This window comes from Heterodontus francisci, unplaced genomic scaffold, assembly GCF_036365525.1.
Source record: "Heterodontus francisci isolate sHetFra1 unplaced genomic scaffold, sHetFra1.hap1 HAP1_SCAFFOLD_461, whole genome shotgun sequence".
In the NCBI taxonomy this organism is placed as follows: Eukaryota; Metazoa; Chordata; class Chondrichthyes; order Heterodontiformes; family Heterodontidae; genus Heterodontus; species Heterodontus francisci.
Genome location: NW_027140390.1, coordinates 571,793 through 597,956, shown reverse-complemented (window position 1 = coordinate 597,956; position 26,164 = coordinate 571,793). Strand labels below are relative to the sequence as shown.

Genomic DNA, 26,164 nt, shown 5'->3' with positions numbered 1-26,164 from the left:
GAAATGGCAGATGGAGTTTAATCCGGACAAATGTGAGGTAATGCATTTTGGAAGGTCTAATGCAGGTGGGAAGTATACAGTAAATGGCAGAACCCTTAGGAGTATTGACAGGCAGAGAGATCTGGGTGTACAGGTCCACAGGTCACTGAAAGTGGCAACGCAGGTGGATAAGGTAGTCAAGAAAGCATACGGCATGCTTGCCTTCATCGGTCGGGGCATAGAGTATAAAAATTGGCAAGTCATGCTGCAGCTGTACAGAACTTTAGTTAGGCCACCCTTAGAATATTGCGTGCAATTCTGGTCGCCACACTACCAGAAGGACGTGGAGGCTTTGGAGAGGGTACAGAAGAGGTTTACCAGGATGTTGCCTGGTCTGGAGGGCATTAGCTATGAGGAGAGGTTGAATAAACTCGGATTGTTTTCACTGGAACGACGGAGGTGGAGGGGCGATATGATAGAGGTTTACAAAGTTATGAGCGGCATGGACAGAGTGAATAGTCAGAAGCTTTTTCCCATGGTGGAAGAGTCAGTTACTAGGGGACATAGGTTTAAGGTGAGAGGGGCAAAGTTTAGAGGGGATGTGCGAGGCAAGTTCTTTACACAGAGGGTGGTGAGTGCCTGGAACTTGCTGCCGGGGGAGGTGGTGGAAGCAGGTGCGATAGCGACATTGAAGAGGCATCTTGACAAATACATGAATAGGATGGGAATAGAGGGATATGGTCCCCGGAAGTGCAGAAGGTTTTAGTTTAGGCAGGCATCAAGATCGGCGCAGGCTTGGAGGGCCGAATGGCCTGTTCCTATGTTCTTTGTTCTTTGTTCTGTGTTTCAGGGCTCAGCTGATGAAGCCGGAATGCACTTCCCAACTTTGACAGATTCGGGGCTTTCCAACTTTTTTACAAAGCCCGCTCGAAAACCCTGAATCTGTCTGATGTTGGGAAGCAGGTTCCTGCTTCAGCAGCTGAGCTGTGAAACTCAGTGCGATGTTATTAAACAAACTGATCAACCACAAAGCTGCTCTGCTGAGCGTTCCCACTCAGTGCAACTGTCAGAAAGAGGGAGAGAGAGAGAGGGGCGGGTGCGGGGGAAAGAGAGAGAGAGGGGTCAGAGAGAGAGAGGGGAACAGAGAGAGAGGGATAGAGAGAGAGAGAGAGAAAGTGGGGGGGAACAGAGAGAGAGGGGAAAACAGAAAGAGAGTGGCAAAACAGAGAGAGAGAAAAAACAGAGAGGGCGGACAGAGAAAGTGGGGACAGAGAGAGAGAGGGGGATGGGGAGAGAACAGAGAGAGAGAGGACGACACAGGAAGGGGGGAACAACACAGAGATGGGGGAACACAGGGAGAGTGAGAGAAACAGAGACAGAGAGAGAGAGAGAGATCAAGATCACTGCTGACAGATGGATATCTAGCCAGAATACTTTGCATCCCTACATCAAGTGTGCGGGCAGAGATCGACTACTTATGCAAGCAAAAACAATGCCAGGTATGTCATTAAATCAGTTTTCAATATAGTGACGAGAAAGTAAGTCAATAAATTGTCTTCTCATTTAAAGCTTCTTCACAAAAATGTACATTTGTTGCTTTTTTATTAGTAAGATAAATTTTTAATGCTTTTATCTTTCTAAATTTCCTCACCGGCCCCCCGGGCTGAGCAAAAATCGTAATGCGGCCCTCTGCCCAATAACCCTGTTGTAAATGGTACACACTGCTGCCACTGTGTGTCGGTGGTGGAGGGAGCAAATGCATAATGTGATGGATGGGTTGCCAATCAAGCGGGCTGCTTTGTCCTGGATGGTGTCGAGCTTCTTGAGTGTTGTCGGAGCTGCACCCATCCAGGCAAGTGGAGAGTATTCCATCACAGTCCTGACTTCTGCCTTGTAGATGGTGGACAGACTTTGTTGGGTCAGGATGTGGGTGACTCATCACAGAATTCCCAGCCTCTGACTTGCTTTTGTAGCCACAGTTTTTATAAGGTTGGTTTAGTAAGCTCCTGGTCAATGAGGTCCCCAGGATGTTGGTGGGGCATTCAGCAATGATAATGGCCGTTGAACTTCAAGGGGAGATAGTTAGGTTCTCTCTTGTCGGAGATGGTGATTGCCTGGTATTTATGTGGAGCAAATGTTACTTGCCATCTATCAGCTTGTCACATACACTGAAAGTGCGATGATACAACAATCATGGAGTAACTCTGAAGAGTTATAAAAAACTGACTTTGTCTTTAAAAAATAAACCTTTAATTTAAATGGTGAACAATGGTCCAAAATGGATGCTGAAGAAAAAGGGATTGGCCTTTTGTGTATTCAAACTCTCTGACAAAGACAAAGGACAAATCTTCAAAGCTAAGAGGTGTCAATTGAACCCATCCTACACCTATCCTCGAATATTCCAGAAATGAATGTCTTCTTCTGAAACAAAGATGGTGTGAAGTAGCCATGTCCTGGAACATTATGTGATTAAAATGAGGAAGAGACAGGAGGTGAGAGATAACAGCTTTACCTTAAAAAAATGACAGCGAGCGAAGTGACGTCCTAACCACTTGTGTTTCGGCCAAGCCAGAGAGCACATGCTCTGCTGAAAAATCCTAGAAGTAACCCACTGTCTTCAACAGAACCTTCAATCAAGAGAGAAATCTACAGTGATCTCAGGCCTGCATCCATCATCCATCGAGAACTTGATTTCCAAGAAAATTCAACATTTTTATCGTAACCTTCACTCCCCCCACTAAAAGTTGCCTTCCCTTTTCCCTTCTCCATCTGTCTTTTCTTGGATGTGCATGTGTGTGTGTGTGAGAATGCGTGAGTGGGTACGGCAGTGACAATTTCAGGATAAGGTGTATTGATCAATAAACAATTAACTTTCTGTTAAAACCTACAAGAAAACCTGTACCTGTCTGTTTATTTGAAAAATAAAACACCAAAGGGCTAAATTCTAGTAAAAATACACATGCTGAGGTCAGGTGGGGAGTTAAACTGTGAGAACCACCCACATCGAGCTACGTGGTTGTAACATAGCCCAAGTCTGAATGTTGTCCAGGTCTTGCTGCATGTGGGCACGGGCTGCTTCAGTATCTGAGGAGTTGTGAATGGTGCTGAACATTGTGCAATCATCAGCGAACATCCCCACTTCTGACCTTATGGTGGAGGAAAGGTCATTGATGAAGCAGCTGAAGGTGGTTGGGCCTACGATACTACCCTGAGGAACTCCTTCAGTGATGTCCTGGGACTGAGATGATTGACCTCCAAGAACCACAAATAACTTCCTTTGCACTAGGTACGACTCCAAACAGTGGAGGGTTTTCCCCTGATTCCCATTGATTCCAGTTTTGCTCGGGCGCCTTGATGCTATATTCAGTCAAATGCTGCCTTGATATCAAGGGCAGTCACTCTCACCTCACCTCTATATGAGTTATGAACCTCTAATATGAGTTCAGCTCATATTACTAAGCGAAACAAAACTACCAAGGATTCCCCTAGTAACTGCAAGTGAAGAGGGAAGAGTCCAGCGCAGAATCCTCGCTCACCTGGCGGGTGTTGTAAATGTGGCGTATAGAAGACTTCTTTCTCGGACGACACTCCAGGGCCCAAGTCCTTCTAATCGAGGCTGACCTCAGATCAGACGTGGCAACCCGCTGAATTTAAGCATATTACTATTCTAATTAAATTTTTTGATTCATTAACAGAGAAGGTTGATGAAGAGAATGTGTTGGATGTTATATGGATTTCAGGAATGCATCTTATAAAGTATCACATAAAAGTCTGGTTAACAAAATTGAAGCAGTGGAATAGGCAGGCCAGTGTCCAATTGGATAAAATATTGGCTTAAGGACAGAAAATAGCGAGTTGTGGTAAATGGTTGTTTTTCAGACTGGAGAATTGTAGACAGTGGTGTTCCCCAAGGGTCAGTGCTAGGACCACTGCTTTTTTGATATATTAAAATGACTTGAATCTTGGAATACAGAGTAGAATTTTAAAATTTGCCGATGATACCAAACTGAGAGGAGTGGCAAACTGTGAGGATAGTATGAACTGCCTATAAGATTAAAAGAAAAGGCCTTTCAACTTGCCAGAAATATTAGTAAACCTGAAGATTGAGAGGATTTTAGAATATAGCAAAGGAGGACGAAGAAACTGATAAAGAAAAGGAGAACAGAATATGAATGTTAGCTAGCAAAAAATACAAAAATGGACATAGAACATAGAACATAGAATATTACAGCGCAGTACAGGCCCTTCAGCCCTCGATGTTGCGCCGACCTGTGAAACCATCTGACCTACACTATTCCATTTTCATCCATATGTCTATCCAATGACCACTTAAATGCCCTTAAAGTTGGCGAGTCTACCACTGTTGCAGGCAGGGCGTTCCACGCCCCTACTACTCTCTGTGTAAAGAAACTACCTCTGACATCTGTCCTATATCTATCACCCCTCAACTTAAAGCTATGTCCCCTCGTGTTTGCCATCACCATCCGAGGAAAAAGGCTCTCACTATCCACCCTGTTCAACCCTCTGATTGTCTTAAATGTCTCTATTAAGTCACCTCTTCTCCTCCTTCTCTCTAACGAAAACAACCTCACGTCCCTCAGCCTTTCCTCGTAAGACCTTCCCTCCATACCAGGCAACATCCTAGTAAATCTCCTCTGCACCTTTTCCAAAGCTTCCACATCCTTCCTATAATGCGGTGACCAGAACTGCACGCAATACTCCAGGTGCGGCCGCACCAGAATTCTGTACAGCTGCAGCATGACCTCGTGGCTCCTAAACTCGATCCCCCTACTAATAAAAGCTAACACACCATATGCCTTCTTAACAGCTCTATTAACCTGGGTGGCAACTTTCAGGGATTTATGTACCTGGACACCAAGATCTCTCTGCTCATCTACACTACCAAGAATCTTCCCATTAGCCCAGTATTCTGCAATCCTGTTACTCCTTCCGAAGTGAATCACCTCACACTTTTCCGCATTAAACTCCATTTGCCATCTCTCAGCCCAGCTCTGCAGCCTATCTATGTCCCTCTGTAACCTACAACATCCTTCGGCACTATTCACAACTCCACCGACCTTAGTGTCATCCGCAAATTTACTAACCCACCCTTCTACACCCTCATCCAGGTCATTTATAAAAATGACAAACTGCAGTGGCCCCAAAACAGATTCTGCCGGTACACCACTAGAAACTGTACTCCAGGATGAACATTTGCCATCAACCACCACCCTCTGTCTTCTTTCAGCTAGCCAATTTCTGATCCAAAGCACTAATTCACCTTCAATCCCATATTTCTGTATTTTCTGCAATAGCCGACCGTGGGGAACTTTATCAAACGCCTTACTGAAATCCATATAGACCACATCCACAGCTTTACCCTCATCCACCTGTTTGGTCACCTTGTCAAAAAACTCAATAAGGTTTGTGAGGCACGACCTACCCTTCACAAAACCGTGCTGACTATCTCTAATGAACTTATTCTTTTCAAGATGATTATAAATCCTATCTCTTATAACCTTTTCCAACATTTTACCCACAACCGAAGTAAGGCTCACAGGTCTATAATTACCAGGGCTGTCTCTACTCCCCTTCTTGAACAAGGGGACAACATTTGCTATCCTCCAGTCTTCCGGCACTATTCCTGTCGACAATGACGACATAAAGATCAAGGACAAAGGCTCTGCAATCTCCTCCCTGGCTTCCCAGAGAATCCTAGGATAAATCCCATCTGGCCCAGGGGACATATCTATTTTCACACTTTCCAAAATTGCTAACACCTCCTCCTTGTGAATCTCAATCCCATCTAGCCTAGTAGTCTGTATCTCAGTCAACATTTTCTTTCTCCACTGTAAATACTGACGAAAAATATTCATTTAACACTTCCCCTATCTCCTCCGATTCCACACACAACTTCCCACTACTATCCTTGATTGGCCCTAACCTATCTCTAGTCATTCTTTTATTCCTGATATACCTATAGAAAGCCTTAGGGTTTTCTTTGATCCTATCCACCAATGACTTCTCGTGTCCTCTCCTTGCTCTTCTTATCTCTCCCTTTAGATCCTTCCTGGCTAGCTTGTAACTCTCAAGCGCCCTAACTGAGCCTTCACGTCTCATCCTAACATAAGCCTTCTTCTTCCTCTTGACAAGCTCTTCAACTTCTTTAGTAAACCACGGCTCCCTCGCTCGACAACTTCCTCCCTGCCTGACAGGTACATACTTATCAAGGACACGCAGTAGCTGCTCCTTGAATAAGCTCCACATTTCGATTGTGCCCATCCCCTGCAGTTTCCTTCCCCATCCTACGCATCCTAAATTTTGCCTAATCGCATCATAATTTCCTTTCCCCCAGCTATAATTCTTGCCCTGCTGTATATGCCTGTCCCTGCCCATCGCTAAGGTAAACCTAACCGAATTGTGATCACTATCACCAAAGTGCTCACCAACTTCTAAATCTAACACCTGGCCGGGTTCATTGCCCAGTACCAAATCCAATGTGGCATCGCCCCTGGTTGGCCTGTCTACATACTGTGTCAGAAAACCCTCCTGCACACACAGACCCATCTAAAGTACTCGAACTATAGTATTTCCAGTCAATATTTGGAAAGTTAAAGTCCCCCATAACTACTACCCTGTTACTCTCGCTCCTGTCAAGAATCATCTTCGCTATCCTTTCCTCTACATCTCTGGAACTATTTGGAGGTCTATAGAAAACTCCCAACAGGGTGACCTCTCCTCTCCTGTTTCTAACCTCGGCCCAGACTACCTCAGTAGACGAGTCCTCAAACGTCCTTTCTGCCGCTGTAATACTTTCCTTGATTAACAATGCCACCCCCCCCCCCACTTTTACCATCTTCTCTGTTCTTAGTGAAACATCTAAATCCTGGAACCCGCAACATCCATTCCTGTCCCTGCTCTACCCATGTCTCTGAAATGGCCACAACATCGAGATCCCAGGTACCAACCCATGCTGCAAGCTCACCCACCTTATTCCGGATGCTCCTGGCGTTGAAGTAGACACATTTTAAACCAAGCTCTTGCTTGCCAGTGCCCTCTTGTGCCCTTATAACCTTATCCCTGACATCACTACTCTCAACATCCTGCACACTGGAACTACAATTTAGGTTCCCATCCCCCTGCTGAATTAGTTTAAACCCCCCCGAAGAGCACTAGCAAATTTCCCCCCCAGGATATTGGTACCCCTCTGGTTCAGGTGAAGACCATCCTGTTTGTAGAGGTCCCACCTACCCCAGAAAGAGCCCCAATTATCCAGGAAACCAAAACCCTCCCTCCTACACCATCCCTGCAGCCACGTGTTCAACTCCTCTCTCTCCCTATCCCTCACTTCGCTAGCACGTGGCACGGGCAACAACCCAGAGATAACAACTCTGTTTGTTCTCGCTCTAAGCTTCCACCCTAGCTCCCTGAATTTCTGCCTTAAATCCCCATCTGTCTTCCTACCTATGTCGTTGGTGCCTATGTGTACCACGACTTGGGGCTGCTCCCCCTCCCCCTTGAGGATCCCAAAAACACGATCCGAGACATCACATACCCTGGCACCTGGGAGGCAACACACCAACCGTGAGTCTCTCTCGTTCCCACAAAACCTCCTATCTGTTCCCCTAACTATGGAGTCCCCAATGACTAATGCTCTGCTCCTCTTACCCCTTCCCTTCTGAGCAACAGGGACAGACTCTGCGCCAGAGACCTGTATCCCATTGCCTACCCCTGGTAAGTCGTCTCCCCCAACAGTATCCAAAACGGTATACCTGTTGTTGAGGGAAACGGCCACAGGGGATCCCTGCACTGCCTGCTGGTTCCCTCTCCTTCCCCTGACGGTAACCCATCTACCTTCTTCTTTTACCTGAGGTGTGACTGCCTCCCGATAACTCCTCTCAATAATCCCCTCCGCCTCCCGAATGATCCGAAGTCCTCCAGCTCCAGCTCCAGTTCCCTAACGCAGTAAAGGACAGTAAAGGTTTCTATAGGTAGGTAAAAAGGAAACGTTTGGCTCAGACAAATATGGGTACATTACAGGCAGAATCAGGAAAATTTATAATGGGGAATATAGAAATGGCAGAGAAGCTAAATGATTACTCAGTGTCTGTCTTCACTGAGGAAGATACAAGAAATCTTCCAGAATTAGAGATCCAAAGGATTAGGGGGAATGAGGATAATATTAGTAAGAAGGTTGTATTGGAGAAATTAATGGGGCTGAAGGTTGATAAGTCCCCAGGACCTAATATTCTACATCCCAGAGTGTTGAAAGAGGTAGCTATTGGATATTGGATGCATTGGTGATCACCTTCCAAAATTCTATAGATTCTGGAGCGGTTCCTGCAGACTGAAAGGTCGCAAATATAACCTCACTATTTAAGAAGGGAGGGAGAGAGAAACAGGGAATTACGTCCCTTACTGTTAGCCTTACATCAGTCGTTGGGAAAATGCTAGAATCTATTCTAAAGGATGTGATAAATGGACACTTGGATAATCATGATCTGATTGGGCATAGTCAACATGGATTTATGAATGGGAAATCATGTTTGACAAACCTGTTGGACTTTTTTGAGGATGTTACTAACAGAATTGATAAAGGGGAGTCAGTGGACGTGGTATACTTGGATTTTCAGAAGGCTTTTGATAAAGTCCCCCACAGGAGGTTGGTTAGCAAAATTAAAGCACATGGGATAGGAGGTAATATACTGGTATGGATTAAGGATTGGTTAACAGTCAGAAAACAGAGAGTAGGAATAAATGGGTCACTCTCGTGTTGGCAGGCTGTGACTAGTGGGATACTGCAGGGATCAGTGCTTGGGCCCCAGCTGTTCACAATATATATCAATGATTTGGATGTGGGGACCAAACGTAATATTTCCACGTTCACGGATGACACAAAACTCGGTGGGAATGTGTGTTGTGAGGAAGATGCAAAGCGGCTTCAAGGGGATTTGGACAGACTTAATGAGTGGGCAAGAATGTGGCAGATGGAATATAATGTGGAAAAATGTGAGGTTATCCACTTTGGTAGGAGGAACAAATGTGCAAAGTATTTCTTAAATGGTAAGAGATTAGAAAGTGTAAATGTACAAAGGGACCTGGGTGTCTTTGTCAATAAGTCACTGAAAGCTAACATGCAGGTGCAGCAAGCAATTAAGAAGGCTAATGGTATGTTAGCCTTTATTGCAAGAGGATTTGAGTGCAGGAGTAGTGAAGTCTTGCTTCAATTGTACAGAACCTTGGTTAGGCGGAACCTGGAGTACTGTGTGCACTTTTGATCCCCTTACCTTAGAAAGGATATTATTGCCATAGAGGATGTGCAACGAAGGTTCACCAGACTTGTTCCTGGGATGGCGGGACTGTTCTATGAAGAGAGATTGGGGAAACTGGGCCTGTATTCTCTAGAGTTTCGCAAATGAGAGGTGATCTCATGGAAACCTACAAAATACTTAAAGGGATAGACAGGATAGATGCATCTAAGATGTTTCCCCTAGTTGTGGAGTCTAGAACCAGGGGACACAATTTCAATAAAAGCAGAATACTGCGGATGCTGGAAATCTGAAAGAAAAACAAGAAATGCTGGAATCGCTCAGCAGGTCTGGCAGCATCTGTGGAAAGAGAAGCAGAGTTAACGTTTCGGGTCAGTGAACCTTCTTCGGAACTGACAAATATAAGAAAAGTCACAGATTATAAACAAGTGAGGTGGGGGTGGGGCAAGAGATAACAAAGGAGAAGGTGTAGATTGGACCAGGCCACATAGCTGACCAAAAGGTCACGGAGCAAAAGCAAACAATATGTTAATGTTGTGTTGAAAGACAAAGCATTAGTACAGATTAGGTGTAAATACACTGAATATTGAACAGCAGCAAGTGCAAACCTGAAATAAACAGTGGGTAAGCAAACTGAACAAACTAAGATGAAATGAAATAAATGCAAAAAAAGATTGTAAAAAAGAATGTAGAAAAAAGGAAGAAAAAATAACTAAAAATGAAAGTAAAATGGGGGGCTGTCATGCTCTGAAATTATTGAACTCAATGTTCAGTCCGGCAGGCTGTAGTGTGCCTAATCGGTAGATGAGATGCTGTTCTTCGAGCTTGCGTTGATGTTCACTGGAACACTGCAGCAATCCCAGGACAGAGATGTGAGCATGAGAGCAGGGGGGAGTGTTGAAATGGCAAGCAACCGGAAGCTCAGGGTCCTGCTTGCGGACTGAGCAGAGATGTTCCGCAAAGCGGTCATCCAGTCTGCGCTTGGTCTCCCCAATGTAGAGGAGACCACACTGTGAGCAGCGAATACAGTATACTACATTGAAAGAAGTACAAGTAAATCGCTGCTTCACCTGAAAGGAGTGTTTGGGGCCTGGGATAGTGAGGAGAGAGGAGGTAAATGGGCAGGTATTACACCTCCTGCGATTGCAGGGGAAGGTGCCCTGGGACGAGGACAAGGTGGTGGGGGTAATGGAGGAGTGGACCAGGGTGTCGCGGAGGGAACGATCCCTTCGGAATGCTGACAGGGGAAGGGAGGGGAAGATGCGACTGGTAGTGGCATCACGCTGGAGGTGGCACAATTTCAAACTATGGGGGAAGCCACTTAGGACAGAGATGAGGAGAAATTTCTTTACTCAGAGGGTTGTGAATCTTAGGAATTCTCTACCCCAGAGGGCTGTGGAAGCTCAGTCATTGAGTATGTTTAAAGCAGAGATTGACAGATTTCTAAATAGAAATGACATAAAGGGATATGTGGATACTGTGGGAAAAAGGCATTGAAGTGGATGATCATCCATGATTGTATTGAATGGCAGAGCAGGCTCGATGGGCTGAATGGCCTACTCCTGTGTTCCTTTGTTCCTATGCCTGCAACAGGACATAGATAGGCTAACAGTATGGACAGACAAGTGACATATGGAATTTAATACAGAGAAGTGTGAGGTTTTGGCAGAAGGGATAGGGAGAGGCAATATACAGTTCTAAAGAGTGTGCAGGAATAGAGGGACCTGGGGGTCATGTGCATCAATCTTTGAAAGTGGCAGGACATATTGAGAGAGTGGTTAGTGAAGCATATGGGATTTTGAGCTTCATAAATAGAGGCATTGAGTACAAAAGCAGGGAAGTTAAGCTGAACCTTTATAAAGCTCTGGTGAGTATTACTTCTTGTTCTGGTCACCACACTTTAGGATGAGAGAGTCTTTGAGAGGATGCAAAGGAGATTTACCAGAATGGTTTCAGGGATGGGGGATTTTAGCTGCAAGGTTAGGTTGGAAAAGCTGGGGTTGTTCTCCCTGGAGCAAAGAAGATTTGAAAGAGGTTTTACAAGATTATGACAGGCTTAGATAAGGTAGATAAGGAAGAACAGTTGCCATTAACTGATAGTACAAGGACTGGGCGACGCAGCTTGAAGATTTTGGGCAAGAGGTGCAGGGAAATGTGAGTAAGAAGTATTTTATACAGTTAGTGGTAATGATCTGGAACCCGCTGCTCACAAAGGTGGTGGAAGCAGAAATAATCAATGATTTCGAAAGGAAATTGGATGGGCAGTTAAAGAAAATAAACTTGTAGGGCTACAGGGATCGATCAGGGAAGTGGGACTGACTGGGTTGCTGCATGGAGAGCCGGCATGGACTTGATGGGCCAAATGGCCCCCTTCTGTATTGTAGATGACTATGTTAGTGAGGAAGACTTTGCAGGGTTGACTGAGCAGGGTCTGCCTTTGTGATAGCCGGTGCCTAGTTTGAAGCCAGGTCGTATGCATGGTTTTATTCTTATTTGTCTTTTCTGTAGCAATTTGATACAACTGAGTGTCTTGCTAGGCAAGTTAAGAGGGAAGTTAAGAGCCAATCACATTGCTGTTCATCACATGTAGGCCAGACTGGGTAAGGATGGCAGATTTCCTGACCAGAAGGACATTGGTGAACTTGATGAGTTTTTATGACAAACCAGTAGTTTAATGATCATTATTAATGAGACTAGTCCTGTCCTCTGGATTACTAATTCACTACCATTACCACTATGCTACTGTGCCCCAAGTGGCTGGAAACATGGACTAAAATTGATGCAGAATCTTTTGTTTCTGATGCATTCCTTTAAAGTACAAACATCAGCTGGCTGCAGTACATGCTGTGATTGCGTTCTGGCTAAATGTTTTTTATCTTGAGTTCAGTTTGTTTGGTGGCAACATTCTATAGTTGGATATTCCACAGTCCGTGGTCAAATACCACACATAATTGAGGTTAGACTGCTTGCTGCAGCCCTCCCATTTTAATTTATTGCTTTGATCATAGTGCGCTTTTCATGAATTGAGGCCACATGGACATCGTGTTATTGAACTGCTGTTCAAGGCAGGGATAGGGAGGTGGGGGTGGGGGAAGAAATCATCGGTGCAAGTGTGAGTGTGTAATGAAATGCTTTCTCATCAATCCTATGTAACCCCAATCTCAGAACAAATCTTGTGTCTGAGACTTGTGCTGTTCCATTGCACAGGCTGCTAGCCCCACCTATGGGGAGCAATTTGTGGTCCATTGCACAAGGGATCTGGAGCCAAGTCCCTATCATCCTGCCTCATGTGGTGATGACAAAATTGGAGAATAAGCTAAAATTAAACTTCCACTAAACTCCAATTAGCAACAGCAGCTTTTGAGAATATAAAGCCTTTCAGGACAGGAGAAGGTCATGAGGCAAAAAAAACTCCTTTTCCACAGTTTAACCCTGTCTTCTCCCCATATCCCTCAACCTCACCTACACACCATCTCCCCATATCCATCAACCCCACCTACTCACCATCTCTCCATTTGCCCCAACCCCACCTGCCTACCTTCTCTCCATATCCCTCAATCCCACCTACCCATCCCCCTTCTTATATCCTTCAATCCACCTATTCACCTTCTCTCCATATCCCTCAATCCCACCTATCCTCCTTCTCCTCATATCCTCCAATCCCATCTACCCATCTTCTCACCATATCTCTTAACTCTACCAATCACCTACAAACTGTATCCCTTTATTAAAGGACATCATTGGGAAAACTGTCCACTGGTTGGATTCATACCTAGTACAAAAGAAAATGGTTGTGGTTGTTGGAGCCCAAACATCTGAGTCACTGGGCATCACTGCAGGGGTTCCTCAGGGTAGTGCCTTAGGCCCAACCATCTTCAGCTGCTTCATCAATGACTTTACTCCATCATAAGGTCAGAAGTGGGGATGTTCACTGATTCTTGCAGTGTTCAGTCCCATTCAAGACTCTTCAGATACTGAAGCAGTCCATATCCACATGCAGCAAGACAACCTTCTCAAGGGAAATTTGGGATGGGCAACAAATGCAGGCCTAGCTAGCGACACTCACATCCCCTGAAAGAATAAATAAAATCCCCCTAATGAACCCATTTATACTGTTCGCTGTGACATTGCTGGTAACACATTCAATAACTGAATTCCCTTAGTTTCCTTGGCTATTTTCACCTGAGGAATTTCCAGTTGTAAGGGTCAGCTCACTCACTTTCAGCTAGAAGATTCCTCTGTGAGTAATACTCTGTCTTACTCTATCCTATATCATATTCTGACACTCTGCATTTAGGTCGATTCCCAAGGTTGAACAAGCTTTCAGAAAGAGAGACCCATTACTCCATTGGTCACACTTCATAGCAACACTCAAACACCAGAGAGTTTCATGGGGGGTAGTGAATTGTGATGGCTGATCTCAGCTAGAGTGACAATAAGGGAGTAACAATTGGTCTCGATGCTCAGTGCTATGTCTCCTGATCGCTGTTTGGAGACCCCCAACTGGCAGTGTATGTGTGCAGACTTCAGATGGTTCCCACAAATTAATGCCCTGCTGGCACTCTGACACAAAGGTTACACATGAAGACTGATCACTTGGGCAAGCTGATAATGGAACAGTCATAGAAATCATAGAATGGTTACAGTTCAGAAGGAGGCCATTTGGCCTGTTGTGCTGCTCGGCTCTCTGCAAGAACAACTCAGTCCCACACCCACATCTTTTCCCCGTAGTATTGCAATTTTTTTTCCTTCAAGTGCTTATCCAATTCCCTTTTAAAAGTCATCTTCCTCCACCACACTCTCAGGCAATGCATTCCAGATCCTAGCCACTCACTGCATAAAAGGTTTTTCCTCATGTTGCCGTTGGGGTTTTTGGTGTCCTTGGCTTCTTTACTCTTCTGCCAATGGGAACAGTTTCTCCCTATCTACTCTGTCTAAACCTCTCATGATTTTGAACATTTCTATTAAATTGCCTCTCAACCTTCTCTTTAAGGAGAACAATCTGAACTTCGCCAATCTATCCATGTTCTGCATCCCTGGAACCATTCTTTTCGGCATCCTCTCTAATGCCTTCACTACTTCCTGAAGTGTGGTGCCCAGAACTGGACACAATACTCCAGTTGAGGCCAAACCAATGTTTTATAAAGGTTCATTATGACTTCCTTGCTATTGAAACCTATGCCTCTATTTATAAATCTCAGGATCACATATGACTTTTTAACCGCTTTCTCAACTTGTCCTGCCACCTTCAGTGATTTGTGCACATATACCCCCAGGTCCCTCTGCTCCTGCACCCCATTTAAATTTGTATCCTTTAATGTATATTGCCTCTTCTTGTTCTTCCTACCAAAATGTGTCACTTTGCACTTCCATGTCTCTGCCCATTTCACCAGCTTGTTTATGTCCTCTTGAAGTCTTTCACTATCTTCCTCACAGTTCACAATACTTCCAAGTTTTGTGCAAGTCACAAATTTTGAAATTGTGTCCTGTGCACCCAAGTCTAGGTCATTCATTTATATCAAGAAAAGCAGTGGTCTGAGTCCAACACCTGGGAAACCCAGGTGTTGTCCTCCAGTCCGAAAAGCAACCACTTACCACTACTCTCTTTCCTATCACTCAGTCAACTTCGTATCCATGCTGCCACTGTCCCTTTTATTCCCTGGGCTTCAGCTTTGCTGACAAGCCTACTATATGACACTTTATCAAATACCTTTTGGAAGTCCATAGACACAACATCAACTGCATTACCCTTATCAACCCTCGCTGTTACCTCATGTTGCCTGAATGTCAAGGGCAGTCACTCTCACCTCACCTCTGGAGTTCAGTTCTTTTGTCCATGTTTTGACCAAGGTTACATACGAGCATATGAATTAGGAGCAGGAATAGGCCACCCAGCCCCTCAAACCTGCAATGCCATTCAATAAGTTCATGGCTGAACTGATTACTCCACATTCTGCCTACCCCCGATAATCTTTCACCCCCTTGCTTATCAAGAATCTATCTACCTCTGCCTTAAAAATATTCAAAGATTCTTCTTCCACCACCTTTTGAGGAAGAGAGTTTCAAAGACTCACGAACCTCTGAGAAAAAAATTTCTCCTCATCTCTGTCTTAAATAGGCGACCCCTTATTTTTAAATAGTGACCCCTAGTTCTAGATTCTCCCACAAGAGGAAACATCCTTTCCACATACACCCTGTCAAGATCTCTCCGGATCTTATATGTTCCTAACAAGTCGCCTCTTTTCTAAATTCCAGCGGGTAAGAGCCTAGCCTGTCCAACCTTTCCTCATAAGAGAACCCGCCCATTCCAGATGTTAGTCTAGTAAACCTTCTTTGAACTGCTTGCAACGCATTTACATCCTTCTTTAAATAAAGAGACTGTTATGACTAGGTGAGAAAGTGGTCTCAGGGTTCCCTTTCAGCCTTTTCCTGGTTCGACCGTAACAGGGTTTAATTTTTAAAACACCGTGTTTTTAGCTTCCCTCAGTGAATCCTTGTTCACTGCTGTTCAATTATAATGGCAAAGAAATCAACCATACAGGTTTTCTTAGATTTAAACAAGAAAGGTGTAAGTTTATTAACCTACGGTTTGTGCATTGTCCATCTTAGCAGACACCCTCAGTGGGGGGAATGGAATGCTGGCTTTTTACATATTCAATGTCTGGTGATCAAAATCCATTTGGTTAATTGAATCAGGGAGCAGTTCCATTGTCTCCTCCAGGCAACTGTCTCTTAGAATGCAAATGTTTCCAGGCACTGTCCTTTTAAAATGCAGGTACAGCCATATTTCAGTCGGGTAAGAGTTTAAAAATTAATGTTCCATATGACACAATTAATATGCCTCATTCTTGGCAGCTGGGGTTCCCATCACAAGACCAATCCTGTACACAGTACTCTAGATGTGGTCTCACCAGTGCCATTTATAGCTGGAGCATAACCTCTCTACTTTTGTATTCAATTCCCCCCACAATAAACGATAACATTGTATTCGCATTCCGAATTACGTGCTGAACCTACATACTAACCTTTTGCGATTCATGCACTAGGACACCCTGGTCCCTCTGCAATCAGAGCTCTGCAAACTCTCACCATTTAGATAATATGCTTCTTTTTTTATTCTTCCTGCCAAAATGGACAATTTCACATTTTCCCACATTATACTCCATTTGCCAGATCTTTGCCCACTCACTTAATCTATCTATATCCCTTTGCAGCCCCCTAATGTCCCCTTCACAACCTACTTTCCTATCTATCTTTGTGTCATCAGAAAATTTAGCAACCATGCCATAGAAACCATGGAATTGCATGCGGCACAGAAGAAGGCCATTCAGCCCATCGTGTCTGTGCCGGCTGAAAAAACTGGCCACCCATTCTAATCCCAGCTTCCAACACCTCGTCCGTAGCCTTGCAGGTTACAGCACTTCAGGTGCATGTCCAGGTACCTTTTAAAAGAGTTGACGTTTTCTGCCTCCACCACCGATCCTGGCAGTGAATTCCAGCTACTCACCACCCTCTGGGTGAAAAAGTTTTTCCTCATGTCCCCTCTAATCCTTCTACCAATCACCTTAAATCTGTGCCCCCTTGTAATTGACCTCTCCGCTAGGGGAAACAGGTCCTTCCTGTCTACTCTATCTAGGCCCCTCATAATTTTGTACACTTCAATTAAGTAACCCTTCAGTCTCCTCTGTTCTAAGGAAAATAACCCTAGCCTATCCAATCTTTCCTCATAGCTGCAATTTTCAAGCCCCAGCAACATTCTTGTAAATCTCCTTTGTACTCTCTCCAGAGCAATTATGTCCTTCCTGTAATGTGGTGACCACAACTGCACGCAATACTCCAGCTGTGGCCTAACCAACATTTTATACAGTTCCAGCATTACATCCCTGATTTTGTATTCTATACCTCGGCCAATAAAGGAAAGCATTCCATATGCCTTCTTCACCACTCTATCTACCCGTCCTGCCACCTTCAGGGACCTGTAGACATGCACTCCAAGGTCTCTCACTTCTTCTACTCCTCTCAATATCCTCCTGTTTATTGTGAATTCCATTGCTTTGTTTGCCCTCCCCAAATCACCTCACGCTTCTCCGGATTGAATTCCATTTGCCACTTTTCCGCTCACTCAACCAAACCGTTGATATCATGCAGTTGCAGCAGGCAGTTAAGAAGGCAAATGGTATGTTGGCCTTCATAGCGAGGGGATTCGAGTACAGGAGCAGGGATGTCTTGCTGCAATTATACAAGGCCTTGGTGAGACCACATCTGGAGTATTGTGTGTAGTTTTGATCTCCTTATCTGAGGAAGGATGTTCTTGCTATGGAGGGAGTGCAGCGAAGGTTCACCAGACTGATTCCTGGGATGGCAGGACTGACATATGAAGAGAGATTGGGTCAATGAGGCTTGTATTCGCTGGAGTTTAGAAGAGTGAAGAGTCCCACTGACGCCCTACGTCATTTTGACAATTTCCAGTTTCCTGGTCCCAACCGCCTCCTCTTCACTATGGACGTCCAATCGCTCTACACCTCCATCCCCCACCAGGATGGTTTGAGGGCTCTCCGCTTCTTCCTGGAACAGAGGCCCAACCAGTCCCCATCCACCAACACCCTCCTCCGCCTGGCTGAACTTGTTCTCACATTGAACAACTTCTCCTTCAACTCCATGCATTTCCTTCAAGTAAAAGGTGTCGCTATGGGTACCCGCATGGGTCCTAGTTATGCCTGTCTTTTTGTGGGATATGTTGAGCATTCTTTGTTCCAGTCCTACTCAGGCCCCCTCCCCCAACTCTTTTTCCGGTACATTGATGACTGTATCGGTGCCGTTTCCTGCTCCCGCCCCGAACTAGAAAACTTTATCAACTTTGCTTCCAATTTCCACCCTTCTCTCACCTTTACATGGTCCATCTCCGACACTTCCCTTCCCTTCCTCGACTTCTCTGTCTCCATCTCTGGGGATAGGTTGTCTACCAATATCCATTATAAGCCCACTGACTCCCACAGCTACCTCGACTACACTTCTTCACACCCTACCTCCTGTAAGGACTCCATTCCATTCTCCCAGTTTCTCCGTCTCCGACGCATCTGCTCTGATGATGCTACCTTCCATGACGGTGCTTCTGATATGACCTCCTTTTTCCTCAACCGAGGATTTCCCCCCACTGTGGTTGACAGGGCCCTCAACCGTGTCCGACCCATTCCCCGCACCTCTACCCTCACCCCTTCCCCTCCCTCCCAGAACCGTGACAGGGTTCCCCTTGTCCTCACTTTCCACCCCATCAACCTCCATATCCAAAGGATCATCCTCCGCCATTTTCGCCACCTCCAGCGTGATGCCACTACCAGTCGCATCTTCCCCTCCCTTCCCCTGTCAGCATTCCGAAGGGATCGTTCCCTCCGCGACACCCTGGTCCACTCCTCCATTACCCCCACCACCTCGTCCCCGTCCCAGGGCACCTTCCCTTGCAATCGCAGGAGGTGTAACACCTGCCCATTTACCTCCTCTCTCCTCACTATCCCTGGCCCCAAACACTCCTTTCAGGTGAAGCAGCGATTTACTTGTACTTCTTTCAATGTAGTATACTGTATTCGCTGCTCACAGTGTGGTCTCCTCTACATTGGGGAGACCAAGCGCAGACTGGGTGACCGCTTTGCGGAACATCTCCGCTCAGTCCGCAAGCAGGACCCTGAGCTTCCTGTTGCTTGCCATTTCAACACTCCCCCCTGCTCTCATGCTCACATCTCTGTCCTGGGATTGCTGCAGTGTTCCAGTGAACATCAACGCAAGCTTGAGGAACAGCATCTCATCTACCGATTAGGCACACTACAGCCTGCCGGACTGAACATTGAGTTCAATAATTTCAGACAGCCCCCCACTTTACTTTCATTTTTAGTAATTTTTAGTTATTTTTTCTTCCTTCTTTTTTTTTACATTCCTTTTTACATTTTTTTACAATCTTTTTTTGCATTTATTTCATTTCATCTTAGTTTGTTCAGTTTGCTCACCCACTGTTTTTTCAGGTTGTTTTTCTTCAGGTTTGCACTTGCTGCTGTTCAATATTCAGTATATTCACACCTAATCTGTACTAATGCTTTGTCTTTCAACACACCATTAACATATTGTTTGCCTTTGCTCCGTGACCTTTTGGTCAGCTATGTGGCCTGGTCCAATCTGCACCTTCTCCTTTGTTATCTCTTGCCCAACCCCCACCTCACTTGTTTATAATCTGTGACTTTTCTCATATTTGTCAGTTCCGAAGAAGGGTCACTGACCCGAAATGTTAACTCTGCTTCTCTTTCCACAGATGCTGCCAGACCTGCTGAGTGAATCCAGCATTTCTTGTTTTTGTTTCAGATTTCCAGCATCCGCAGTATTTTGCTTTTAGTCCTCTGGTTCTCGATCCTTCTGCCAATGGGAATCAAGAAAAGCAGACTTCCCAACACCGACCCCTGGGGAACCCCACTATATACCTTCTTCCAGTCCGAAAAACAACCGTTCACAACTACTCTCTGTTTCCCGTCACTCAGCCAATTTGAATCCATGCTGCTCCTGTCCCATTTATTCCATGGGCTCTAACCTTGCTGACAAGCCTGTTATGTGGCACCTTATCAAATGCCTTTTGGAAGTCCATATACACCACATCTACCAGGACCCCCAGATGCCTCTGTACCTCAGTTCTGCAGTCTCTCTCCATTTAAATAATATACTTCTTTTCTATTCTTCATGCCAAAGTGGATAAGTTTGTATTTCTCACATTATACTCCATTTGCCAAATTTTTGCCCACTCACTTAACCTATCTATATCTCTTTCCAGACTCCTAACTCTCTCTCAGCTGGCTTTGATTTCTCTTTAACATTGCTTCATTTGGTGTCATGCCCTCATAGGACCTAGGCTCATTGCATACCTTCGAAACCTCTGTGGGAGACCAGGTTCCTTCAGTTGGATGTATCACCCGAACCTTTTGTCCCACGCATAGTCTAGGTAGCTCTACACCCGCATTTCAGTCATACATAGTCATCGTCCTCTCCTGTTTTCCACAAAGGTTCCCTTGCACTTCTGAAAACTTGGACAAATGATGGCTAGGCAGTGTGGTTCTCATTTGGGGTGTTGCTCTCAGGTGTAACATGGCATGACCACTGGAACCCCCTACGACATTGAATCTGTCCTGGTATATCAGCTGCAAAACAGGGACTGACCCGATATGTTTGTTCCTGGCACCTTCTGTTGTTGTTGATGCATTGGAGATCCCGTGAATGGTTACAATGTTCAGTTCCCTGCACATTGATAACCCTGCTACCACTGGTCCACACGTGTCCACCATGTCGAAAACCTGCGGTGACCACTCAGATCTGCTGAGTGTGCCAATACAAGGGATGGGTGATCCGCTGTACACTGTTAATCTGGCTGTTGTAGGTTGCACCATTGACTCTCAACAGTCAAGGTACATGTCCTTTAAGATTCTAACTGGCATTATGTTGCACCCGCTCCAGTGTCAATCTTGGTGGTGAGCTTGTGTTTGCTGCTTTTTTTGGACATATTATGCTAAACGTAGCAATGCTTCAGATTGCATCACGGCACCAACATGTTGTGTCACACTCGTGATGTGGAAAGCTTGTTCATTTCCAATTGGAAGATTTTCCTGTCTTACTGCTGACTTTATGTATGTGCTTACGCCTCTGCTGTGTTCTGGCGCAGTAAGCTGCACAAACTTCTTGCTGGTTGTCTGCATAAGCTTCTTCTTGTCTGGTTGTACTATCGGAACCCAACGTACTGCACTGGTGTGTCCTCTTATACTGCATGCCTTGCAAAGGTCTTAGAATGCAGGGCAGCTTCACGTGGGTGCAGGAGACTGGATTTCCCACATGATTTTTGGATCTTCACACAAAGCTGGTTTTCCAGTGTGCTCCAAAGTTAGGCAAGATCCTTCTGATTCTCCTCGGATAGCCCCGATGTGCTGATTCTGCGGAGCCCCTCCTTTCCAACGGAAAGCTTAATCTTAGCTGCCTGTTTTTCAGGATCTGTGATGGCTACGTCTAAAAACCATAGTTCCATTAACTGTCGGAAAAGCTTAAATTCTGACATGATGTCAGCAGCCTTCCAGTCCATGCCGGGGAGCTTGGTGGTCATGCTTCTGTTTTTCTGTGACTGTCACAGACTCAACGACCTTAAAGGAATTCGACCCTTTCACTTTAAGAAAAAAGATTTTTCAGCTTGCAGTATCAATCTTGCCTATCCTATGGTGCTATTTCCTTGACTGTGTTTCTCAGCTCTCCTGGAGATTACAATACCGTGTGGTACTGTTTCTCATTTCCCATGCTTGTGTTAGACCCTGCCTGCGAAGCAGCCGGGTTGGAGACGGTAATGGCTGTCACAGCTTTGTTTATACCTCGAGGTGGGTCATAACGTACCCATAACCAAGATTGGTTGCCTGAAGGGATTTAAGAAATATTTAGATGAGCACTTGAAACGCCACAGCACAAAAGGCTACGGGCCAAGTGCTGGAAAATGGGATTAGAATAGATAGGTGCTTGGTGGCCGGCACAGACACAATGGGCCGAAGGGCCTGTTTCTGTGCTGTATAGCTCCATGACTATTGACACTGGGGCAAGTGCAAGCATGTTGCCAGTTAGAATTTTAAAGGACATGTACCTCGACTGTTGGGAGTCAATGGTGCAATCTACAACAGCCAGATTAACAGTGTACAGAGGATCACCCATCCCTTGTATTGGCACAAGAACATTGAGGTGCAGTTATGGCAGACCTGGACAGAGTGACCCTGGATTGACCTGCCTCATCTAGTGCCTCCCAGGATCAGCAATTTTAACTCAGGTACTCACTGTGTAGCTTGAATGTTTCACAGACACCTTGACTGTCACTGCCGTTGCTGAAAACTTCCTGTGTGGTCCCAGATTTCTTCAATAGCCCTTTCCTCTCTTTCTCTCGTCTCGCTGCTGTCAACTATCTTATGCCCAGGTAGAGCACCACAACATCGATTTTCTATTGTCTTTGCTTTGAGCTTTTTTTTTAAAACTTCTGCAACGTGGTCCAGTCTTCAAACTCACACCATTGCAACTATGTCGTGTTCTCTCAGCTTTGAATTTAAAAAGAAATTCTGCAATATGGTCCGGTCTTCAAACTCACACTGCTGCCACTATGTTATATTCCTTTGTTTGCTGTACATGAATATACCAATCACACCGAAACGATCAGTATGATCAAGATAGGTTTGTTTTCTTTGAGCCCCACTCCTTTTTACCACCTTTTTACTACTTACGGTAAACATATTACAGAAAACATTGAAAATTTACAACATGAAAGAGATTGTTTGGCCTATCGTGTCCAAGCCAGTCGACAAAGAGCTACCCAGCTTAATCTCTCCTTCCTGCACTAGGTCCATTGCCCTGCAGGTCACGGCTCTTCAAGTAGACTTCCAAGTACTTTTTAAATGTGGTGAGGGTTTCTGCCTCTACCTTTCAGGCTGTGAGTTCCAGGTCCCTATCACCGTCTAGGTGAAAAAATGTTTCTTCATCTCCCCTCTAACCCTTCTACCAATTACTTTAAATCTATGCCCCTTAGTCACTGACCCCTCTGCCAAGGTAAATAGGTCGTCCCTATTTATTCTATCTAGCCCCGTCCACAAACATTCACTCCCTCCACCACCGACGCACAGTGGCAGCAGTGTGTACCATCTACAAGATACACTGCACCAACGCACCAAGGCTCCTTAGACAGCACCTCCCAAACCCGCAACCTCAACAACTAGAAGGACAAGGGCAGCAAATACATGGGAACACCACCACCTGCAAGTTCCCCTCCAAGTCACACACCAACCTGACTTGGAACTATATCGCTGTTCCTTCACTGTCGCTGGGTCAAAATCCTGGAACTCCCTTCCTAACAGCACTGTTGGTGTATCTACCCCACATGGACTGCAGCGGTTTAAGAAAGTAGCTCACCACCACCTTCTCAAGGGCAATTCGGGAAGGGTAATAAATGCTGATCTGACCAGTGACGCCCACATCCCATGAATGAATAAAAAGAAACCAAGTCCTATGGGTTTACCTCATAAATTCCAGCACTCTGAATGAAGATGACTCGTTTTGTTGCAATAATAACACTTTGACTTGCAAACCTCACTTCTATCCTGAGCACCTTCCGTTCTGACCTGAGGAGGTGATCCTGGGGCATTCCCAGCTGTTCCTCTTGTTCCCGGCTACGTGCCTTCCTTTCACTCTCCCACTTTCTATCCTTGTCAGGTTTTTGGGGGAAACGGACAAAATAGGTTGGCTTATTCACAAGCTCAATGTCATCAGCAATCTCTGCTGCTTATCTCGGTTTCAAAACTTTCAGGTTATCTATATGAGTTCTCACTACTGAAGGAATGGAGGTTTTAAACTTTTCCAAGAGAATCAGTTCTCGAAGGTTCTCATATGTGGTTTCTATCTTTAATGCCCATATCCAATGGTCAAAATTCATTTCCTTGACCCTCTCAGATTCTAAATATGTCTGCCCAGCCAATCTCTGTTTGTTCCTAAACTTCTGACAGTAAGCTTCAGGGACTAACTCTTGTGCAGCGAGAATAGCCTTTTTTGCCATCTCATAATCTGCGGAGCCTCTTCAGAAAGCATGGCATAAGCTTCATGAGCTCTGCCTACCAGCCAGCCCTGCATGAGCAATGTCCAGCTTTCTTTCAGCCATTTCATCTGTTTGGCTATTTTTTCAAAAGATATGAAAAATGCCTCTACATCGCTTTCCTCGAACTTAGGAAGAGCCTGTATAAATTTAAACAACTTCTCGCTGGATCCTGATCTAAACTCAGATTCTTCCTGATCCGATTTTCCCTGGATTCAAGGCAACCCTTTTGTCTTAGTTCCATCTCTTCTAACTTAAATTCCCTGTCTTCTCTTTCACTTTCTCTCCGAAATGTTCTCTCTTTCTCCCTTTCCTCTTTTTCCAATTCAAGTTTCTTAATGCTATTGCTTTTTCTTTTTCAATGCAAGTTTTTTCTTCTCTAACTGAATCCTAACCAATGCCCTGCATTGCTCTTGAACTTACTACCTCTTGTATTCCCTTTCTTGTTCCTTGCATTGCCTTTCATCTGTATCATCATCGTCATCTTCTTCTACTAATTCCAGGTGTTCGGCTATTATGTCAATTAGCTCTGCTTTTTTGGCACCTGATTTCAATTCCAACCCCAATTTCGCTGCCAATTCTTTTAATTTGTTCTTAGTTAAAGTTATCAAGTCACTCAGGGAAACATTCTGCTTTCCCAAAAACTCTGCAACAACCCCCTTCCCCCACCCCCTCCCCCTTCGCACCCCCTCCCTCCTCGCACGCCCTTCCCCCTTCCCTCTCCATCCATGAAATCGCACAGTTCTTAAACACTATGAAGATATAAACAACATTTAAAATAGAAAAATTGCAAATTTATGCTCCTACTGGAGGTTGAAAAGTCCAAAGTTGCTTGAAGTCCTCACAGCTGTCCAATGGGGAGAAAAAAAGTTCTTCAACAGTAGAACAGTCCGTAGTCTAATTCCAGCAGTAAGTGATGCTTTCCTTCTCCAGCGATGACCACAGTAGATCAACAACTCGCAACCACTTTCAATAGAATCAATCTGGCTTTAGAATTTTTGAGGCATAAAAGATTGTCATAGTCTAACTTCCCTTCCTTCAGTTTAAATTATCAGAGATCTCTGTTTTGGCTTGGCTTTCTGGAATTTTTGAGAGAGAATAATAAATAAACAGACTAAATTCTCTTCCTTCAGTTGAAATGGTCTGAGAGCACTCCTTTCAGGTGCTAACACACAGCTGTCTGTTTGTGTCTACTGTTAGAACAGGCTGTTTGCACTATAAGCCAATTCAAAATAAATTGTAACAAATGTATCTCTTGATGTTCTGTCTGAGCAGCTGTATCCAAGGCAATGAGAATGCATTCTTTGACTCAGTTTTTAGAGCTTGCTGCCTTAAGGCTGCTCTTTCTGCAGCCTTAAAGGCATACCGCATTCTTTCCGAGAAAAATAAACTGCAGGATCATAACACTGCTTTTACCTGTTGGTCTCAGGCACTGTTTTCCCTTAGACTTGCTCTCTCTGACTCCGTTGGTCTTTCACTGTTCTCCCTCAGACTCGCTCTCTCTGACTCCTTTTTACTCTCCACTTTTACCTGTTGGTCTCAGGCACTGTTTTCCCTCAGACTCATTCTCTCTGACTCCTGCTGACACCCTACTGCTGCTTTTACCTGTTGGTCTCGGGCATTGTTTTCCCTCAGACATGCTCTCTCTGACTCCTGCTGACTCTCCACCTTTACCTGTTGATCACAGGCACTGTTTTGCTTCAGGCTTGCTCTTTCTGTCAGTACTAGCAAGGGTCTATATCTTCAGGAGAAGAAAGGAGGAAATCTTTTTCTAAAAATGAGCAATAATAGTGGTGTAACAGTATCCAAGAGATGTACTCGTCTCAGATCTGCATTAGCCTCTCAGTGGAGAGTGGGTAGAACTGCAGTGAAATATACACATATATGAAGACGGACAGCAAAAGACCATCTGGACTATCCAAGCTGTCCCACACAACTGTATTGCTTTGTTTATCACAACAGATAAACTCTCCACCCCATCCAAATCCATGTAATCACTTGGGAGAGAAATAAACCCAAATAAAAGCCCCAGGCTAATTAAGGGGGAAAATATCTGCAAAATCCCTCTCCGACCACCTTAGGAGATTGAAACTTGTTCAGCACACCGCTCTGATGCCTGCCATTTAACGCAGAACCTACCTTTATTATGAGACCATCACCGTCCTAGCAAGGAACAGATCCAGTTCATGCTTGAAAAGAATTCAGCAAATTGGTATCCGCACAAGCCGCAGGCCTGTTCCAGAGATTCACTATTCTCTGGTTTGGATGAATGACGCTTCACCTCAAAGGT

General features: G+C 44.9%; 1 protein-coding gene across 4 annotated transcripts in view; it reads left to right on the top strand.

Moving 5' to 3' along the window:
* LOC137359608 (cysteine-rich protein 3-like) overlaps nt 1-26,164 on the top strand; it is a 232,609-nt gene that overhangs the window by 164,373 nt on the left and 42,072 nt on the right. The gene's annotated exons all lie outside the window — the stretch shown is intronic.